The 19,109-nt window shown below is 45.5% G+C and overlaps 1 long non-coding RNA gene across 1 annotated transcript; it reads right to left on the bottom strand.

Annotated features, from left to right (window-relative positions):
- Positions 1–574: 574 nt before the first annotated feature.
- On the bottom strand, positions 575–7,475 carry LOC113268508 (uncharacterized). Its single transcript, XR_006411453.3, has 4 exons — positions 7,399–7,475; positions 6,161–6,729; positions 5,888–6,055; positions 575–1,416 (listed from the first exon to the last, which is right to left on the bottom strand). It is a non-coding gene; the product is annotated as an uncharacterized LOC113268508 (long non-coding RNA).
- Positions 7,476–19,109: the final 11,634 nt, after the last annotated feature.

The raw sequence follows: 19,109 nt of genomic DNA, 5'->3' as shown, positions 1-19,109 counted from the left end.
CTTCCCAAGAATGGGAATAACAATAGAATCCCATAAAGGCTCACTGAGGGTGCAAGAGCAGAGAAGACCAGAAGTGGCTGCCCTAGGGGGCTCAGGAAGCTCAAGCTCTGGGCCCCTGACTTCCAAGGCCCTACACCTGATTTTATAATAGTAATATTTTATTTTCTTGAGAGGTCCCCCAGTACTGCATAAGCTCCAGGATCTGCCCCTGAAGGACCCTGTGCCTCACTTCTGGGCAGGGCCAAGGAAAGCAGCAGGCCTAGGAGGACCTGAGCCTGCCATGCGAAGAAACTCAGGCAGCCTATTTGAAGATGAAACTACAAGGAACAGTGACTCATCCTCACTGAGGCCCCAAGCAACCCACCAGCTGACTGCTGTTGTAGAGCGATCCCAGCCAAGACCAGCAGAAGAACCGCCCCACCCAGCCCACATAGCCAACCCATAGAAGCCTGAGCAAATAAAATGATGGTTGTTATAAACCACAAAGCTTGAGAATGGTTTATTGCATAGCAATAGGTAGCTGATAAATTGAATTTGGACAAAACACGTATTGACAAAAAGAAATAAATAACAATCATTTCTATAGCATGAGCTTTCCATTTTAAAGATGTGTATACCTATGTATTCTGAGTATATGCAGAGAAAACGTCTGGAAGATCACACAAGAGACTGACCAGTGATTGGAAAAGAGGGCTGTGGGAGAAGAGAGGACACTTTCCATAGGTTTGGGTGTTTACAAACGTGCATTACATTTAAATAAAAGGAAATTCACTGAGTACTTGGCTATGTACCAGACACTGTGTTAGGCATTAGGGTCCAAAAAGGAGCTAGACATTGTCCCTGCCCTCAGGAAGTTCCCAACCTGAGTGTGGAAACATGCAAACAGACCAGTGGAGCCATGCAGACACTATGACAGTGATTGGGGGGGGGGGAGTGGGAGGGCAGGCAAAAGAAGCAAATGACCAATGCCATGTGGCAGGGCAGGAAATGAGCACATCTGAACAGATTGAAAAAGTTCACAGGGAAGGCTAAAAAATGGCTAAATGCTGGTTGAGCAAATTCAGAGAGGCGCTGAGAGTCAGGGCAGGGGGCGGGGGTGGCACTTTCCTCTCTGGACTTTAGATCTTCAGTCCAAATGAGGGAATCAGGCTAAAGCTCTAGACCTTCATCTTCTCTCTCTCTGCTCAGGTGGCATGCTCCTTATACAGTGCAAATTCCAAAACTAATACCATATTTAGCAGGGGCTCAACATGTGGATAGAACTAGAAAGCAGGCCTCAGGGATGTGAGCTTCTTCAACAGACTTCTGCAGGCAAATACTATTTTGTGATTCAGATGCTACCTGTGTGGATTTCAGATGTCAGGTATAGTTCAGGAAACGTTTTCCCTCTGCCATCTCAAGTTCTCAGCTAGGGCTCTGTAACAAAAAACAGATTAACAAGAGAAAAACAAACAGAACTTACAGAACTTTATTAACATGCATATCTCAGGTGTACATGGGAGAAACTCAGGGCTGAGTAACTCAAAGAAGTCGCTTAGAACTCAGGCTTTTGTAGCATCTTCAACAAAGAACAATACATTTCTAGAGAAATGGCAGGACACAGAAAAGTGGTTTCAGGCTTCCAAAGGTAGCAAACTGTGTGAAGATAAATAAATGAGGGAAATTAATGGAGTAAAGTTTGTTTTAAGATTCCTCAGGTGCCATCTCTGGGCTGATGAAACCAAAGTAAAGGAAGACTTATATCCTGTCTTCAGGCAGAAAGGGGGAATGTATAGAGACCTTTTCCTGTGCTCTCATTTTCTTAATTGCCTTCAGCTCAAAATAATTCTTAAGTTAAAGAGGCATATTTTAGGATGACATATTCTGGTGTCCCTCACAAGTTGTGTGGACCAGGTATCCATCTGCAGATGAAATCATTGAAAAAGTTGGAAATTATGAAACAAAAGATGATGTCTTAACCTGGCAGCCAAGGCAGGTTCCTAGAACTTCAGTAGGACGGAGCAACGAAATGGGAAAAAACTCTGAATTCGGAAAACTGAGTTCAAATCTGTATCCAGGGGCACCTGGCTGGCTCAGTCAGTTGAACATGTGACTCTTGATCTCAGGGTCATAAGTTTGAACCCCACATTGGGCATAAAATTTACTTACAAAATTTTTTTTAAATAAAATCTTTTTAAAAAATATCCTCAGGGCACCTGGGTGGCTCAGTCAGTTAAGTGTCCAACTTTAGATTTCGGTTCAGGTCATGGTCTCAGGGTCATGAGATTGAGCCCTGTGTTGCGCTCAATGCTCAGCAGAGAATCTGCTTGAGTTTCTCTCCCTCTTCCTCTGCCACCCTCCCCTCTGCTCTCACTCACTCTTTCTCTAAAAAAAATAAAATAAATTAAAAATAAAAAATAAATTAAAAAATTTTTTAAATCTGGATCAGATGTGTGATCTTGGGCAAATTATTCTCTCTCAAATCAATTATTCTCTGTTTCTCCATTTATATGTAACTCAAATGTAACTAAGCCTCCTTGGACCCACCCAAGACTTAAAGTCAATCTCACACATAATCACATTAAAATATGTGCGCACGCGCACACACACACACACACACAGACACACACACATACAACTGCAAAGGCAAAGATGAGTAATGTGTGTTTTTCCTTAAAGTTTGGAGGAGGGAATCACAGCGCGTATCACATAGAAAACTTCCCAAAAATCTTGGCTCTGTAGGGGAAGAAAAATAATTTTCCCTTTACACTTCTGAGTTCTTGGCTGAGATCCCTGAATGAAAGATTAACAAGAGAAAAAAGCCACCAAAGAGTTAGCTTTAGACTTCAGGATTAAATACCATCTTAATAGGGAAAGGGGAGAGGGGATGTAGGCCTCTAAGGGGAGAATGAGTGATTTTCAAGAAAGCTGAATGGGCCCTTAGAGGAATACAGGGAGATGTGATTTCCAGGTGTGGTGTCACTTCAGTCACCTCTCCTGTGATAAGAGTCCAGTTCAGCTTCTCTGGCTGATGAAGCTCCCAGGGAAGGGATTCATGACAATTGAGTTCCTTTTGGAAGACTAATTTTTAGGCAGATAAGGGGAGTTCAGAGAGAGCCTCTCCCTGCATTTGCTGTTTTTCAAGTGCCTATTGTTCAAAATAGTCAATATGCCAAAGCAGCATATTTGGGGTGGCAGGTCCTGAACTCTCACAGTCATTTATTGGGGTAGCATGTTGTGCTGGCCTTCAGCCCTTTCCTCAAATTTCTCCTCCTTGACAGTGGCCACAGTTTTTCTTCTCTCCATCTCTGTCTTTCTCTGTCTCTGTCTCTGTCTCTGTCTCTCTCTCTCTCTCTCTCTCTCTATCTCTCTGTCTCATCTCCCAGCCTCTCTCCATCCTCTCAGCCACTGATACCCCTCAAGCCTTACCCCCCCAGGTCCAGCTATCCCTTTGCTCTGCATAGAAGTGACTCCCCCTGGCACCCTCCTTGGAGGATTCTCTATAACTAACTGTTGAAATACTTCTGGTCTCAAAAACTAGAGGAAGGACACAGACCCCACCAAGTCATTGAGAGGATTAAATGAAATAAGTATGTCAAGCACCCAGTACAGCGTGGCAAATGCATGCTGCACTTTTTGCCTTCCTTTCTCCTGGACAGTAACTGATAGATCGAAGTGGAAAATGGGACAGTAAAGCAAGCTGCCCTAAAGAGAACTGTTGCTCACTGAAAACCAGACTTTGTGCTGAGATTTTGGTGTACGTGACCTTGAGCCCCCCTCCTTCTACCACATCTTTCTAAAGTCCTCACAATCCCCCTTCACCCAGTCATCCTGTTGTCTTCAGACATTACTTCTTGGGGCCACTTCCCTACCTGGCTCTTACCCTGTTCTCAGCTACCTACCAGTAGGTGTTCATGGACTTCCCTAAGTAAGCAGGTAAGTTACTGATAAGGGACCCACTCTCCCTCCTTGCTGCCTTGGAATCCCCTCTACATTCTACTCAGGAGCCATTGATTGTTCCAGTCCCTGGGAGCAAAAACCCACTGCCCCCAGGTCTTCCTCCAAACATGCTGTTTGGCAACTTTTTATAAAGTGAAGCATGCATCTGCCTCCATGTGACCCAGCCATTCCACTCAGAGTATTACCCAAGAGAAATGAGAGGATATGTTCACACAAAGACTTATACACAAATGTACCAAGCAACTTGACTTGTAGTAACCAAAATCTGAGAACCACCTGAATGCCTGTCAACAAGAGAAGGGACAGACTACAGTCACTCCATGCAATGGAACCAGCAATGGAAAGGAATGAAGGGCCAGTCCAAGAAGCCACTCAGGTGAATATCAAAACATCATGCAGAGAAAAGAAGGCCACCAGCAAAGGGTACACGCTCCATGAGTCCATTTATATGAACTTCTAGAAAAGGTAAAACTAATCTGTAGTGACAGATGATGGAGCAGTAGTGACCAGGGACCAGAGGTGGGGGTGGGGGTGGGGGAGTAAGCGCAAAGCAGCAGGAAGAAACTTTGGGGGTTGATGGAAAAGTTTCATATCTTGATCGTAGTGGTCATTCCCCGAGTGTATACATTGTCAAAACTCATTAAACTCTCTGCTTGAAATGTATGCATTTTGTCACGTGCATACCGTACTCAGTGAGGTTGAGCTCTTAAAAAAAGGTTCTGTTTCAGCAGGGCTCTCAGTGGCAGGCTCTGAATATAACAACTGGAACATAACAACTGGAAGAAGGGGCTGTTCCTAACCTAAGGAAAGCCATCCCCGATTCTAAATCTGGGGGGCCCTGCAGCACGCTTCCCAGAAGGCTTTGTCACCCAGGGTCTAGTTTCCTAACTGGGTTCACCATGCCAAAGTTCTTCCTGCTGTGGGCTGAGAGCAAGCCTGAACTATTTCAGGCCCAAGAGCAACATCCCTGAGAGGTTCTATCTGGAAAGAGTGGGAGATCGCCATGGCAACCTGTCCCAGGCCCAGCCCTGGCAGGGCTCCAAGACACACAAATAAAGCCATAGGAATGTGGTGCAGGGCTGGGGCAGGGCAACTAGGAAGTTGCCAAGTTTCCATGAAAATCAACTGTGGGAGGCCACAGCTTCTAGAAGGTGTCAGTAGGGAATCGGGTCCCAATAGGATCAGCCCGAGGGAATGTAACACATTCGTACATACACACACACATCAACACATACCCTGCTTGGAGGACAGCAGTATTGTTTTTGAAAAAGAGAGCTGATAAATAAAACCACTGGCTTCTGAACCTGCCAACAGTGATCCTGGTGGCCTAGGTCACTTCCTGGTAATCTCAGCAAGGCTCTGAACTAGTTACCCACATGGCCCACTCCCTCCCCCACTCCTCCTCGTCTCACCTACTCCATGAGACCTTCCCTGATCACCTTAAATCAAATTGCAGCCTCCCCTCCACCCCCAACTCCTGCTCTGCTTTCTTTTTCTCCATGTCACTAAGCAACACCTGACATACCATGGTTTACTTAGTTATCCGGTTTGTTGCCTTGTTAATGTCAGCTCCGTGATGGTGGGGATTTTTGTCTGCTTTGCCTGTGGCATCTCCAATGCCTAGAACAGAGCCTGGCCCATGGTAGGTGCACACAGAGTGTTATAGAGTGAATGTGCGGCCTTCTCTGGAGATGAGTTTTCTCATCGGCAAAACGGGGATAATTCTACTCCCATGGGGTTCATGTGGAGGTTAAAGGGTTTAAGGCCGTAGGTCAAGTACCCAGCCCTTAGTGGGGGCATCAGTGTGATTCACAGTTACAGCTTTCCTTCGGTGAGATGTAATCATGAACAGGTGTCTCATTATCACCCCTTAGCACTTCGGTCCTTGTTTAAGAAGACCTTCATGGATCTTACCCTGCCTCCCCAAACCCTGAGCCCAAGAGCTTACCTGGGTCCTAGTTCTGCAAAACCACTTGTTGGTAAAGACAATGGAACCAGAGACTGGGTTCTGTCTCCAAATATTTGTTAGGAGACTGAGTAAATGAACTAATCCATTCCTAGGAAAGCAAGCTCTTAGAAACGTAAAGACGATTTGAACAGGCAGACAATGTGTCACCTGTAAAAGAAGAGAACAGGTATTTCTTGTATTCGTAACACGTGCCAGATAGCGAGTTAGGCACCTAACATGTCTTATGTTGTTTTACCCTTGTGTCAGCCTTACCAGGAAGGTATCCAAGAATGAAGAAATGAAGGCTGAGAGGCTGTGACACCAGCCTGAGACCTCACAGCACTAAGCGGTGGGGCAGGAGTTGAAGTCGGAGTTGCTCCAGCCCCAAAGCCTGAGTCTTCCTACAACCTACCCCACCTTCTTTGAAACTTCACTTGGTAAAAGGTCACTCTGCCAAGCTGGGGAGTTTGGATATATTTTGTAGACAATTCTAAAAATAAAAAAGCTACTGAGTAGAGATGTACAGGAACTCCTAGGAAGGGAAGAATTATTTTTGCCTGCGATACATCAGAAAAGCTACAGAGAGGAGCTGCAGGGGACTTGTATTTCTGGTTCATTAACTCCTCTTTGTGGGGGCTATCACTGGCTTTGGGTTCCAACATATGACAATGAATAGCACTCTGTCTTCATACAAGGTTTCCATCTTGTCGTATTTTCAGCAGGTCATTCCTTTGAGGTCCTTTATTTTTATTTATAGCCTTGTGCATCATTTCATTGCCAGCATTTAGCATGTTCTGGCAACAGCTGCTTTCTGAGGGGTTAGAGCCTCCCGCACTACAAACCTGTAAGAAAAAGCAGAAAGTGTAGAATCTGAAGCCTGCTGGCACCAACTCTCCATGTTCAACAATTTCACGTAGGTAGCTTGAAGTTAGCCTAGGTGAAAGTCTTTACAACGCAGAAACTGACAAATGCTGCCAATCAAGGTTTCTCCCCCGTCTAGAGAGCCAGTCGTGAAACACAGCACCAACACACGACTGGTTCAGCTGTTGTAAAAGGAGTCAGAAAACTTGAGTTTTAGCTTCATGTTATTACTCACTGTAAACCTTACGAAGTCATTTCACTTCTCTTGACCTCCATTTCTCTATCAATTAAATGTGGGGAGATTGAGTAGATGAAAAAAACCAGGACTGCTAGGTGCTGAGTTCTTCCCCACAAAGAAAACAGCTTGGCAATTTGTCAAGCAATTTTCCATATTAAAAAAAAAAAAAGAAAGAAAGAAAACATTCATTAATCCCCTGAGGAGCCCAAACAAGTTAACGTAATAAATAAATTGTGTCTAAGTGGTGAAAATCTCTCAAAATCTGAAAGCTGGGGGAAGGCCAATTAAAGCAGTCACCCTTTGTTGCCTTTAGCCCCATGTGCCGAGCACTGAAATGGGGCAGTCACTGCTAGACAGAGACGCTATCACGCTGGAGAAGACCCAGTCTGCCCTCCCCTCCCTGAGAGCTTACCGGGGAGGGAGGCAGACAGACAAGCAGGCATGCATCATAATAAACGGGATCTGGGCTCTGATGAGGTAGGAACCAGGCATACAGCCGGGGCACTATCCAAGTTGGGGAGCTGAGCATGGCTTGGGAGAAGGAACATCTAATGGGAATTAGGTCCAGAGGTCAAACACCATAGTAACATTGGGGAGTTGCAAGTCATCAAGATATCTGGAACCCATGGTGTAAATTAATCCCGGAACATTATGTAGGCCCTTTGGTATCAGGTAGAAGAGTTCAGAACTTATCTTTAAGGGCAGTAACTTGAGCCTTAGAAAGCTCATTCAAGCTGTTATATGGAGACTGAATGGAAAGGAAGCCACATTGGAAGCTGGGAGACCAGTTCAGTGGCTCTTGCAGCAAATGAGAGTCTGATGACCCGAGGCAGAGAGTGAATGGATTAGGGCCTCGAGAGACTGTGATTTATAATAAGAAATTCGTATTTGGTCTTTGTCCCCAATCTCTGACACAGGGTTTCCGAAACCCTTATAAATTCCTAAGTGAGAAGAGCACAAGGAGCATCTTTTGTCTTATTGAAGGGACTCTAAGTGGGCTCCCGATGGTTCTGGGTAGGGGCTGCTCACTAAAAAGAGCAAGCCCGGGCACCTGGGTGGCTCAGTCATAAGCATCTGCCTTCGGCTCAGGGCGTGATCCCAGAATTCTGGGATCGAGCCCCGCATCAGGCTCCTCCACTGGGAGTCTGCTTCTTCCTCTCCCACTCCCCCTGGTTGTGTTCCCTCTCTCGCTGGCTGTCTTTCTCTCTCTGTGTCAAATAAATAAATAAAATCTTTTAAAAAATAAAAATTAAAATTAAATAAATAAATGAATAAATAAATAAATAAAAAGAGCAAGCCATCATTCAAAGCTTAGAATTTCCAGGCACCCACCCCCACCCCCACTTCTCCAGATAGGGGAGAGGGGCTGGACATGGAGTTAATAATTGACCATGCCCATGTGAGCAAGCCTCCATAAGACCCCAATAGCACAGGGTTTGGAGAGCTTCCAGGTGGGTGAACACATCCACATACGGGGGAGGGGGGTGACACTCCCCACCTCTGCAGGGACAGAAGCTCCTGGGCTCAGGACCCGCCCAGACCCCGCCCAGTGTATCTTGTCATCTGGCTGTTCATCTCTATCCTTTATCATATCCCTTAATAAACTGGTAAGTGTTTCCTTAAATTCTGTGAGCTGTTCTAGCACATAATCAAATCCAAGGGGGAAGAAGTCATGGAAACTTTCAATTCATAGCCAAGTCGGACAAAAAATGTGGGTAACTTGGGGACCTATGTTTGTGAGTGGCATTTGAAGTGGGGGGGGGTAGTCTCTTGGGACTGAACTCTTAACCTGTGGGATCTGACACTATCTCTAGGTAGATAATATCAAGAGTGAGTTAAATTGTAGGATACCCAGCACGCGTCACAGAATTGCTTGGTGTTGAAAAAAACCCCACGCATTCTTGACCAGAGGTCAAAAGTGTTGTCTATGAAAACAAAGGAGAAGACCCTCAGGTTTTTCCAATACAGGCCTTTCTGGTTTGGGGGTCTTCACTGTCTCCTGGGGACTCCGTGTCCACGTAAACACCGTGTGCTTTTCTTGTTCATCTGTCTTGGTCCATTTAATTCTCAGAAACCCAAATAGAATGGAGTAAAGCTTTGTCTCCCCTACAGAGCCTTTAGGGCTCCAGACCTGATTTTTATTTTATTTATTTATTTTTTAAGTAGGTTCCACAGCCAATGTGGGGCTCAAACACGACCCTGAGATCAAGAGTGAGATGCTACATCCCCAGAGTCAGCCAGAGGCACCACTGATTTTTATCTCTGTATTCTGCCAATCCTCTTCTCAATTTAAAGGTCTCTGTCTTGAAATAATGCAAAATAATAGGTGGGGGAGGGCTGCAGTAGGGAAGGAAACGTCCTTAATGCCCTCCTTGCTGATAGACTTACTCCCTTGAACCAGCAGGTAATTCTTACGGAAAGTTCTCTTGAAAGGCCTGACCCTCTTTTGAAGGACTTTGCTGAAAGGAGCAAGAAATCACCAGTACACAGAAACTTTCTAATTTTTTTTTACCATTTCCTCTACTTTGGATTGGTACGAGTACGTCCCAAGGTATAGCAGAAAATCGTTTGACTAAATGCCACTAATGAGGGTCTCCAACTTTCCTGTCAGCAGTGATTAGGACCTCATTAACCACCACCCTGCCTCCTCCAAGTCAGTCAGTTCCAGAACTCAAGAGTCTGGAATTTCCAGAAACCACCTTAAAATACTAAAAACTAGGGATTCCCTACTGTATGCAACAGAAACTGACTCTGGCTGATTATGCAGAAAATAAGAGCATTAAAATGACATCAAGAGCCCACAGAATCTGTGCGAAACTAAAAAAAAAAAGAAGAAGAAAAAAAAGGTTGGTTCAAGATTAAGCTTCCAAGAAAAATACCTAAAACCGAAACCCTGGCCTCAGGAAGAAACGGCTGCTTCTGCAGCCGCCATGATGCCCTTGCGCCATTGTTGGTGCTATGGCCGGCATCTCCACTTGACTACAACCACTACTGTGCCAGTAATGCTGTCCCTTCTGCATCAAGAACTCAAGTCAACTTGCAACTACCGCATCCCTGAAATCCATTCACCTCTGCCACCACCCTTGCCAGGAAAATGGCGTCCACTCCAAGCCTCCTTCCTCAGATTGCTCCCTCCTGAATCAAAGTCTCGTGTGGCTGGGTCTCATTGGCACAGAATAGTTTACAGGCCTGAAGACTGACCATGAAAGACACTGGGAAATACCTTTCTGGGTTCCACTCCTTGGGGAAATGGGACTCATGGGGCTGGAAATTCCCCCAAACAGTGAAAAGTGCTGAGAAGCCAGAAAACAAAGTGTCTAATACAAGGTTTATGTGGGGCACTCAAGGGGAGCAATCCCATAGATGATAAACACGCACACCTATAGTTCAGGAGAGCGAGGGAGCGTAGGGATGGTGTACGGGTACAGTTGCGTCCCCTGCCCCCATATTCATATGTTGATGTCCTAACCTCTAGTACCTCCTTCCAAATGTGCCCTTATTTGAAGATAGGGTCTTTCCAGCAGTAACCAAGTTAAAATGAGATCATTAGATTAGGGTGGCCCTAATCTAATATGACTGGTGTCCTTATAAAAAGGGGAAACTTCAACCCCGGAAGAAAGCCATATAAAATGGAGGCAGACATCTACAAGCCAAGGAGCAGCAAAGATTGCCAGCAAATCACCAGAAGCTAGGAGAGAAGGATAGAACAGATTTTTTCCTCACAGCCCTCAGAAGGAACCAACCCCTTGATCTTAGACTTCGAGCGTCTAGAATATGAGACGACAAGTTTCTGTTGTTTGAGCCACCCTGTCTGGTGTTTTGTTACAGCAGCCCTCGGAAACTAATACAGGTTTAACGATGCAAAAGCGCAGACCAGGGAAGGCAAGGGAGGACCGATACCTGGGGGACATAGTGACAAGAAGCCATTTCTTCCTTTGTGATAAGAGGAGGAAAAGCAGAGCGTGCATTGTCTGAGACTGGATTCCTCAGAAGCCGCCCCTGGGATGAGGATGCCTGCGCAGGGACTTAGGAGGGAGCATTCCCAGGAATAACCTGTAGGGAAGTGGGAAGAAGAAGCAGGAAGGAAAGGCGGGGAGCAAGAATGCAATGACAGCCAAGGGTCCTGAACAGCAACCTGATGTGGGCTCACCCCACAGGAGAGCTCTTCAGCGTAGCGTTGTCCCAGTCTGAGGGTAAGGTTGCTGGGGTAGCTGTACTCCCCAGCCACCACTCAGAGGATAAGAGATGCCCTTTGGAACTGGGCGTGGAGTTAAATACCCGGCCACTTCTGGTTCTCTGCAGCAAAGGGCGGCGGGCAGCCCGAAGGCAGTCCTCAGGCAGAGACGGAGGTGCTGGCTGGGCAGTGAAAGTACAGGGGGGAGTTGGTGTGCCCCCAGACGGTGAAAGAATCCAAGGCTACACAGATACGGATTGGGAGACCATTAAGAGATTCACACACGAAAGTTTCTAGATCCCCTTCTGTTCTATATAATGAAGGAGGTTTAAAGTATAAAAGAGAAAGCTGATCAGCAAACCACAGAAAGATCACCAGGCAACACTGAACACCCAGCTGAGAGACTATGACCTTGTTACAACACCAAACACCAACAGCAAGCAGGTGTGACGGGATGATGGGGAAAAGAGGAACTTGGAACAGAAAAAGCAAATAGAGACAACAGAGGGGCCAGGTGGCTGGCAGTTTTAACAAATTTGAAGAACAGGGCTAATGGGAACAACTGGGTGGGAAAATGGGGAAGGGTGAGAGGGCGTGGCCAGGGGGAGATGTGTGAATTTAAGAGTTAAGAAAGGAGAGAGTCCTGGGTGATGAGAGGCCCAGGGTGTGGCCAGGGCAGTACATAGATGGAGCAGAGGTGAAGGTCACTGGAGTTGAGGAGGTCAAAGAACTAACGGGTGCTGGCCGCCCTAGCCGCCCACTCCTCCTCACCTCTCCTCCCCCCGCAGCCCAGGAGACCACAGTGAGAAGCCAGGAGCATGTCAGCTTCAACTGCAGCAAAGATGACATGTAATTTAGAAACTTTATGATTTAGCTCAAAGACTTGATTATTTCGCTTTATTATTTAGCTCCTAGGAAATCAGACTCTACAAGACTGAAGACAGAAGTAATTTAAGAAACATCCACAGCAATGATGTGCCCAGTTTCTTTGAAAAGTATCCCAGAGGTGTTAACTGTCCCTCCAAGATTCAAGATCACCAAGAAGCAGCAGACTGTCTTCTTGGTTTCACTGTTAGACTTGAATATGGAGATAACGCTGAACACTGCAAGGACTTGGTACCGGATCATGCAAGAAATATTGACAGTGCAACTGAAAATGCGGAGCCATCCATCAGTCTGGATGAAATAACCCTGGTTTTAAGGCTGATGGGATGGTTTTGGCTAACCTTCTTCGGAAGTCACGGTGAGGACCCGGTAATGCTTGAGGCCATTTGTGTTTTTGTCCCAGAGCTCCCGGGGGCAGATGCAGTTGCCAAAGCAAATCCAACAAAAGAGGGCTTTGCCTGGTGCCTTAGTCAGGAATAGCTCAGAGCAGAGATGCAGTTCTTAGTGAAGCGGCTCCGATTCTGCTATTGCCGCGCACAGGGGAGCAGAGAACTACGCACGGGATGCATGAAGCCCTAGCAGCTGCTCAGGTGTTTCTTGCTGATCCAAAGACACACCAAGGGTGGGGGCCAGGCGGGAAGGACAGACCCAGACTGGGGAGACTGGGGAAAGTTGGAGGATGAACATTGTAGGATTTCAGCTTCTCACCAACTTCGTACAACTGGGAACCACAAACGCTCTGGCATGTGTCTGGAAATCAAATGCCACATTTTTGAGGGAGGGATCCAGAAGACTGAGATGTTCTAGTGATTCACCATCATTGCTTTTTCTTTAATAAAGTTCAGGAAAGCAGGGAAAAGAAAAAGGAACGGGGGCACCTGGGTGGCTCAGTTGGTTAAGCACCTGACTCTTTGACTTTGGCTCCGGTCATGATCTCAGGGTCCTGCGTCAAGCCCCAAAGTCTCCCTCTCCCTCTGCCCCTCCCCCAGCTCTCATTCTCACATGCTCTCTCTAAAATAAATAAATCTTAAAAAGAAAGAAAGAGGAACTAACAGGGTGGATGTGGAATGGGTCATTTGCATGGACACTGAAGACCCGGAGGAAGGCTGAGAGCCAGGTGTGGAATACAGCAACACTAACCGTACTAATAATCACTAACATTTACTGAGTGCTCACCATGGGCCAGTGCTGTGCTGAGTGCCCCCACATAACCGTAGCCCATATAATCTTTCTTCTCTTCCTTCGGGTCTCCGCTTAAGTGCCACCTCCCTCCTGGGCCCTCCCCCCAACGTAGCCCCTCTTTATTCTCTACCTCAAGCCCTTCACAGAATATACATCAATCTATAATTATTTTAGGCTGTTTACTTTCCAGCTGAATGAGTGTTGGGTGCCAATACCACTCTACCAGGTGGTTACTATTCCTATCCCACTGTGCACCTAAGAAAATTGAAGCTCAGATATTAAGTAAGTGGCCCAAGATCACATAGCTACATGGTGGCACAGCTGAGCCCGGGGCCCAGGAGTCCGTGACTCCTAAAGCCTACAATCTTGATAATACCAGCTCCAAAAAAAATCTCCAGTGAGTGAGAGGAGATAACCAGGAAGTGGGGAGAGGATGGGGCAGAGATGGGGGTACTGGGTGATACAATAGTTGTAAGAACAAGGCCTTCGTGCTAGAAACGGTTCAGAAGTGGCACTGGGGGGGCGCCTGGGTGGCTCAGTCGTTAAGCGTCTGCCTTCGGCTCAGGGCGTGATCCCAGCGTTCTGGGATCAAGCCCCACATTAGGCTTCTCCGCTGGGAGCCTGTCTCTTCTTCTCCCACTCCCCTTGCTTGTGTTCCCTCTCTCGCTGGCTGTCTCTATCTCTGTCAAATAAATAAATAAAATCTTTAAAAAAAAAAAAAGAAGAAGTAGCACTGGGAAGGAAGGAGGTCTCTTACCCCACTTCCTGCCCACCGGTGTTGGAGAAGTGGGCAATGAGGACCATCCTTTCAAGAGAGGTGCAGAGAAACCTTCCAGAGAAGCAGTCAAAACCCCACAGTTTAGAGTTTAAGGACCTGCCAAGCTAGACCAAACTTCCTTTCATGATTTCACAATACTCCATTTGGATCAATCCATATTTTATTTCCCAAACGCATCTTGTATATTTCTCCCTCCGAGACTTTGAAGCTTGTGATTCCTCCCACCCCAAATACATTCCCCATCTCTTCTTCACTCCCTCCTCTGCTGCGAGCCTACCTAATTTTCAAGTCATGGCTCAGGTTCAATTCCTCCACTAGCCCTCTCCTAAAGGCACCAGCCTCAACCAGCCTTGTGATTCTTTCTATTCTCAGAACTCCACTAGCCTATGCCACTGACAGAGACCAACTAGCCTTCCTGGCATCCCCACAGCACCGAGTGCCATAGTGCTTCCCACATATCCATTTCCTGGCTGATACCTGCCTGCAGAGGAAAGGGGAAATGAATTGGCAATGCATAGCTGGCCATTAACTGGAAGCCCAAGGCACTTACTGCCCAGTATCAGCTTCCAGCTGCCTCCCATAGGCCCCACTAAGTTTCTGCCTATTGGATTCTGAACTATAATTTGAAACGGTTTATCAATTCTGCACAGCAACCTTCAAAGGAGATCAGTTGGCCTTCAGAGCCACCGTTCTCAGATTAATATCAAGCTAACAACCTAGTTGGGTGTACTGGTAAACTACTTAGCTTGTCAGCTAATATCAAGTCAAAAACAGAAGCAAGCAAGATGCTTTCAGGGGCCGTTGCTCAGCAGGGATTGTTTCCTGAGAAAACTTCCAAGACACTAAAGTGCAAAGACCCAGAACTAAATAAATCCCTGCTTAGCCATCCTGAGTCTGTTCCTGACAAAGTTTAGAAGAAGCAAAGCAGCTCTAAACCCTCTTTCTCTATGGGAGTTTTAAGATATGGTGCAGCGTGCTAACTCCTATCAACAAAGAAAATTATTGATAAACACAAAGGGCAATTAGTAAAGAACCTGGAGACATGATTCTTGTCCCAATTCTGCCCTGGATGATGCCCGTCCCTTTCCCTCTCTGGATCTCAGTTTCCCCACCTGAAAAATGAGGAAGTTGAACCATATCATCTCCAAGGGACCTTCCGACCATAAAATCCTTTAACTGCTTTCTGCTCTCCTTATTACAAAACGTCCAATTATTCATTGAAAGCCATTAATCATATGTTATCCTCAGGACCACCACATATGACTGTTCAGGTTGTACACTGAACAAGTCCAGAGGTCACCATTCACATTATAGTCCATGTAAACTATACCCTTGTGTTGGGTGGTGCACAACATAAAAATCCATACATCACAACCTTGATTATGCTCTTCAATCTTGTAAATATTTAATGCTTCACTTTTTATTTTCTTAATACCCATTGTTTCCCAGCCATGTGTTCCTACCAGCAGAGATAAAACTACATTAATATCTGGTACTGAGCAAAGTATTCCCTTATGGATTAACTCTTACTTATGGACAGGAACTGAGGATAATAACGCGAATACACTCTGTTTATTGATCACCTACCATGTGCAAAACACGTTACATGTATTACTACGTACACATGTTTAACCCTTATGAAATCCTATGAAGTGTAAATTACCATCTTTATCCTGGGATTAAGTAAGGGAGATTCAGTAAACTGCCCAAGGTTCATAACCATAGTTACAAAGGGGTGGGGACAAGGAGTCAAACCCACCTCTGACTCCAAAGTTCATCCTCTTTCAACTCCACTATCCATTTCACCTGCCATATGCTCCAGAATCCTCCTACAAACCCGACGCTGGGTGTAGAGCCTACTTAAAAAAAAAAAAAAGATTTTTTTTAAAGACTTTTTTAAAATTTATTTAAGAGAGAGAGTGAAAAAGAGAAAACACGAGCAGGAGGGAGGGGCAGAGGGAGAGGGAGAAACAGACTCCCTGCTGAGCAGGGAGCCTGACTTGACTTGGGGCTCAATCCCAGGACCCAGGGATCATGACCTAAGCCGAAGGCAGATGCCCCACCGACTGCCATCCAGGCGCCCACCCCCCAAAAATTTTTTTAGATAAATACAAGTGGGAATGGTCCAAAAGTCATTCCTTTCCAACAGTTATCAGTGAGCAAAGAGGATTCTAGAAAGAGTCAGACTTAAAGAAAGGAAAAAGAGAAAGAGAAAGAAGCTTTAAAGTGGGACACACTGTGCATAGGAGCCAGGACAGAGGGGAAAGCCCAAAGGTGGGGCAGAGGTCATCTTGCCCTAAATCAGAACCGGGTAACACCTTCAACTTCTCCCCAAGGGCTCCTGATCACCTGATCGCCCCACATGCCAGCAGGCTGTGCGCTCACCAAGTCACGGCGCTGTGAGTACAGTGAGAGTAAATAATTAAATCTCGTGTCTTTGCTTTTCATGCCTAAACTCTCTCCATGTCGGAAAAAAAAAAAAGAACACCTAATGCGATTTTCCCCCATAACTGTGGGCCTCCTTTCGTGTTCAGGCACGAACATAAATAACAATTAATTATGAACTACGGTTCCAAAAAGAATGTTAACAAACTGGTTTACTGGTATTTTTTTTAATCTCTACCATAGTTTGAGCCTAAAAATAACAAGAAAACTATGATTACATCCAATGAGTGTATATATGTGTGTGTGTACTTAAAAAAAAAAACTCTGGGGGCGCCTGGGTGGCGCAGTCGTTAAGCGTCTGCCTTCGGCTCAGGGCGTGATCCCGGCGTTATGGGATCGAGCCCCACATCAGGCTCCTCCGCTATGAGCCTGCTTCTTCCTCTCCCACTCCCCCAGCTTGTGTTCCCTCTCCCGCTGGCTGTCTCTCTCTGTCAATAAATAAATAAAATCTTGGGGCGCCTGGGTGGCATAGCGGTTAAGCGTCTGCCTTCGGCTCAGGGCATGATCCTGGCATTCTGGGATCGAGCCCCGCATCGGGCTCCTCCACGGGAAGCCTGCTTCTTCCTCTCCCACTCCCCCTGCTTGTGTTCCCTCTCTTGCTGGCTGTCTCTCTCTCTGTCAAATAAATAAATAAAATCTTTAAAAAAAAAAAAACTCTGCACAATTCTCTGCTGCCGTGTATTTATACACCATAGTGAGAATATATGTAAATATATACAAACTCTATATCACATATGCATACATGTACACATACATAAATACATGTGCACACATATACACATGCATGCATATGTACATACGAACTATACATTTTATTTTAAATCACTGAATTGTATATTTATCATGGGCATTATTTTATAGTATGCAAATTAAACCTCAATAAAGCTGTTTTTAAAAACCACCCTGCACAAGATTTGAAAGCAAACTACAAACTAGCTGAATGTATTTGCCACAAAAATAACTGGAATAGAGGCATCCTTACAATAATAAACCCCTCAGGGGTGCCCAGGTGGCTCAGTTGGTTAAGTGCCTGCCTTCAGCTCGGGTCTTGAGCCTGTGGTCCTGGGATCGAGCCCCGCATCAGGCTCTCCGCTCAGCAAGGAGCTCCCCCTACTTGTATGCTCTCATGCTCTCGCGCTCTCTCTCTCTCTGTCAAATAAATAAATAAAATCCTTAAAAAAAAAAAAAAGAACCCCTCAAAATACTAAGAAAAAACCCTTTACATCCCAGTGGGGAAATGGGCCAAAAAAGAAATACAAATGATCAATAAATATGTGAAAAACCATATTCTCTAGCAATCAAATAAACATTTTTTTAAAAAGATTTATTTATTTTAGACAGAGAGAGAGAGCACGAGAATGCAAGTGTGAGTGGGGGGAGGGGCAGAAGGAGAGAATTTCAAGCCAACTCCTCGCTGAGTGCCAGCCAGATGCGAGGCCCCATATGGGGCCTGATTCCAGGACTCATGAGATCATGACCTGAGCCGAAATCACCAGTTGGATGCTTAACCGGCTGAGCCACCCAAGCACCCCTCAAATAAACATGGTTTTAAGAAATAAAAATTGGGGGACAATAGGCTGGCTCAGTGGGAAGAGCATGTTATTCTTGATCTCAGGACTGTGAGTTCAAGCCCCACGTTGGGTGAAGAGATTACTTAAATAAGTAAATAAACTTTTAAAAAATATTTTATTTATTTATTGGAGAGAGAGAAAGCATGAGTAGTGGGGAGGGGCAGAGGGAGAGGGAGAAGCAGGCTCCCTGCTGAGCAGGGAGTGGGCACGGGACTCAATCCCAAGACCCCGGAATCATGACCTGAGCTGAAGGCAGACGCTTAACTGACTGAGCCACCCAGGTGCCCCATTAAACCTTTTTTTAATATTAAAAAAAGAAGTAAAAGTTTTAATTTATAAAAATGGCAACTTCCTTTTTAAGGTTCTATCCAGAACTGGGGAGGGTGACTGGCCTAGGCTGAGAAAACTCCTGGGTCTCCCAGATACCACCTCTCTTCCCAACCAAGACTGAATTAAGTTCTCCTGCTCACACTTCCATGTCACCCTAAATTTACATCTGTTACGCCTTCTTATTACCGACTGTTTACATGACTGCATCACCCAGTTAGAGTTCAAACCCCTGAGAACTGTGGCTTATTCTTCAGTTTCTTTCGGTGGCACAGAGTATAAACCCCACACATATTCATTGTATGTTTATTGAATGAATAAGGAGGGGAACTGGTACAAGCTTTCCGAAGGGTATTTTGATCAAATATATTAAGTCCTTAAAATTCATATTCTTTGACTCACCAATTCAACACTTAGGTATGTGTCCTAACCAAAATGTACGGAAAGTTGTATATACAATGATGTTCCTCTCAGGGTGAGTTTTAAAAATGAAAATTTGGGGGGCGCCTGGGTGGCACAGTGGTTAAGCGTCTGCCTTCGGCTCAGGGCGTGATCCTGGGATCGAGCCCCACATCAGGCTCCTCCGCTATGAGCCTGCTTCTTCCTCTCCCACTCCCCCTGCTTGTGTTCCCTCTCTCGCTGGCTGTCTCTATCTCTGTCAAATAAATGAATAAAATCTTTTAAAAAAATGAAAATTTGGGAAAATGCAAATGTCCAGCATTCAGGAATGGATTAAATTTTTTTCTATCTTTATAGTCTGT

Source organism: Ursus arctos, unplaced genomic scaffold (genome assembly GCF_023065955.2).
Source record: "Ursus arctos isolate Adak ecotype North America unplaced genomic scaffold, UrsArc2.0 scaffold_32, whole genome shotgun sequence".
NCBI classification, from domain to species: domain Eukaryota; kingdom Metazoa; phylum Chordata; class Mammalia; order Carnivora; family Ursidae; genus Ursus; species Ursus arctos.
The sequence above is the reverse complement of the archived record's forward strand: the minus strand, read 5'-3'. Positions and strand labels throughout refer to the sequence as shown.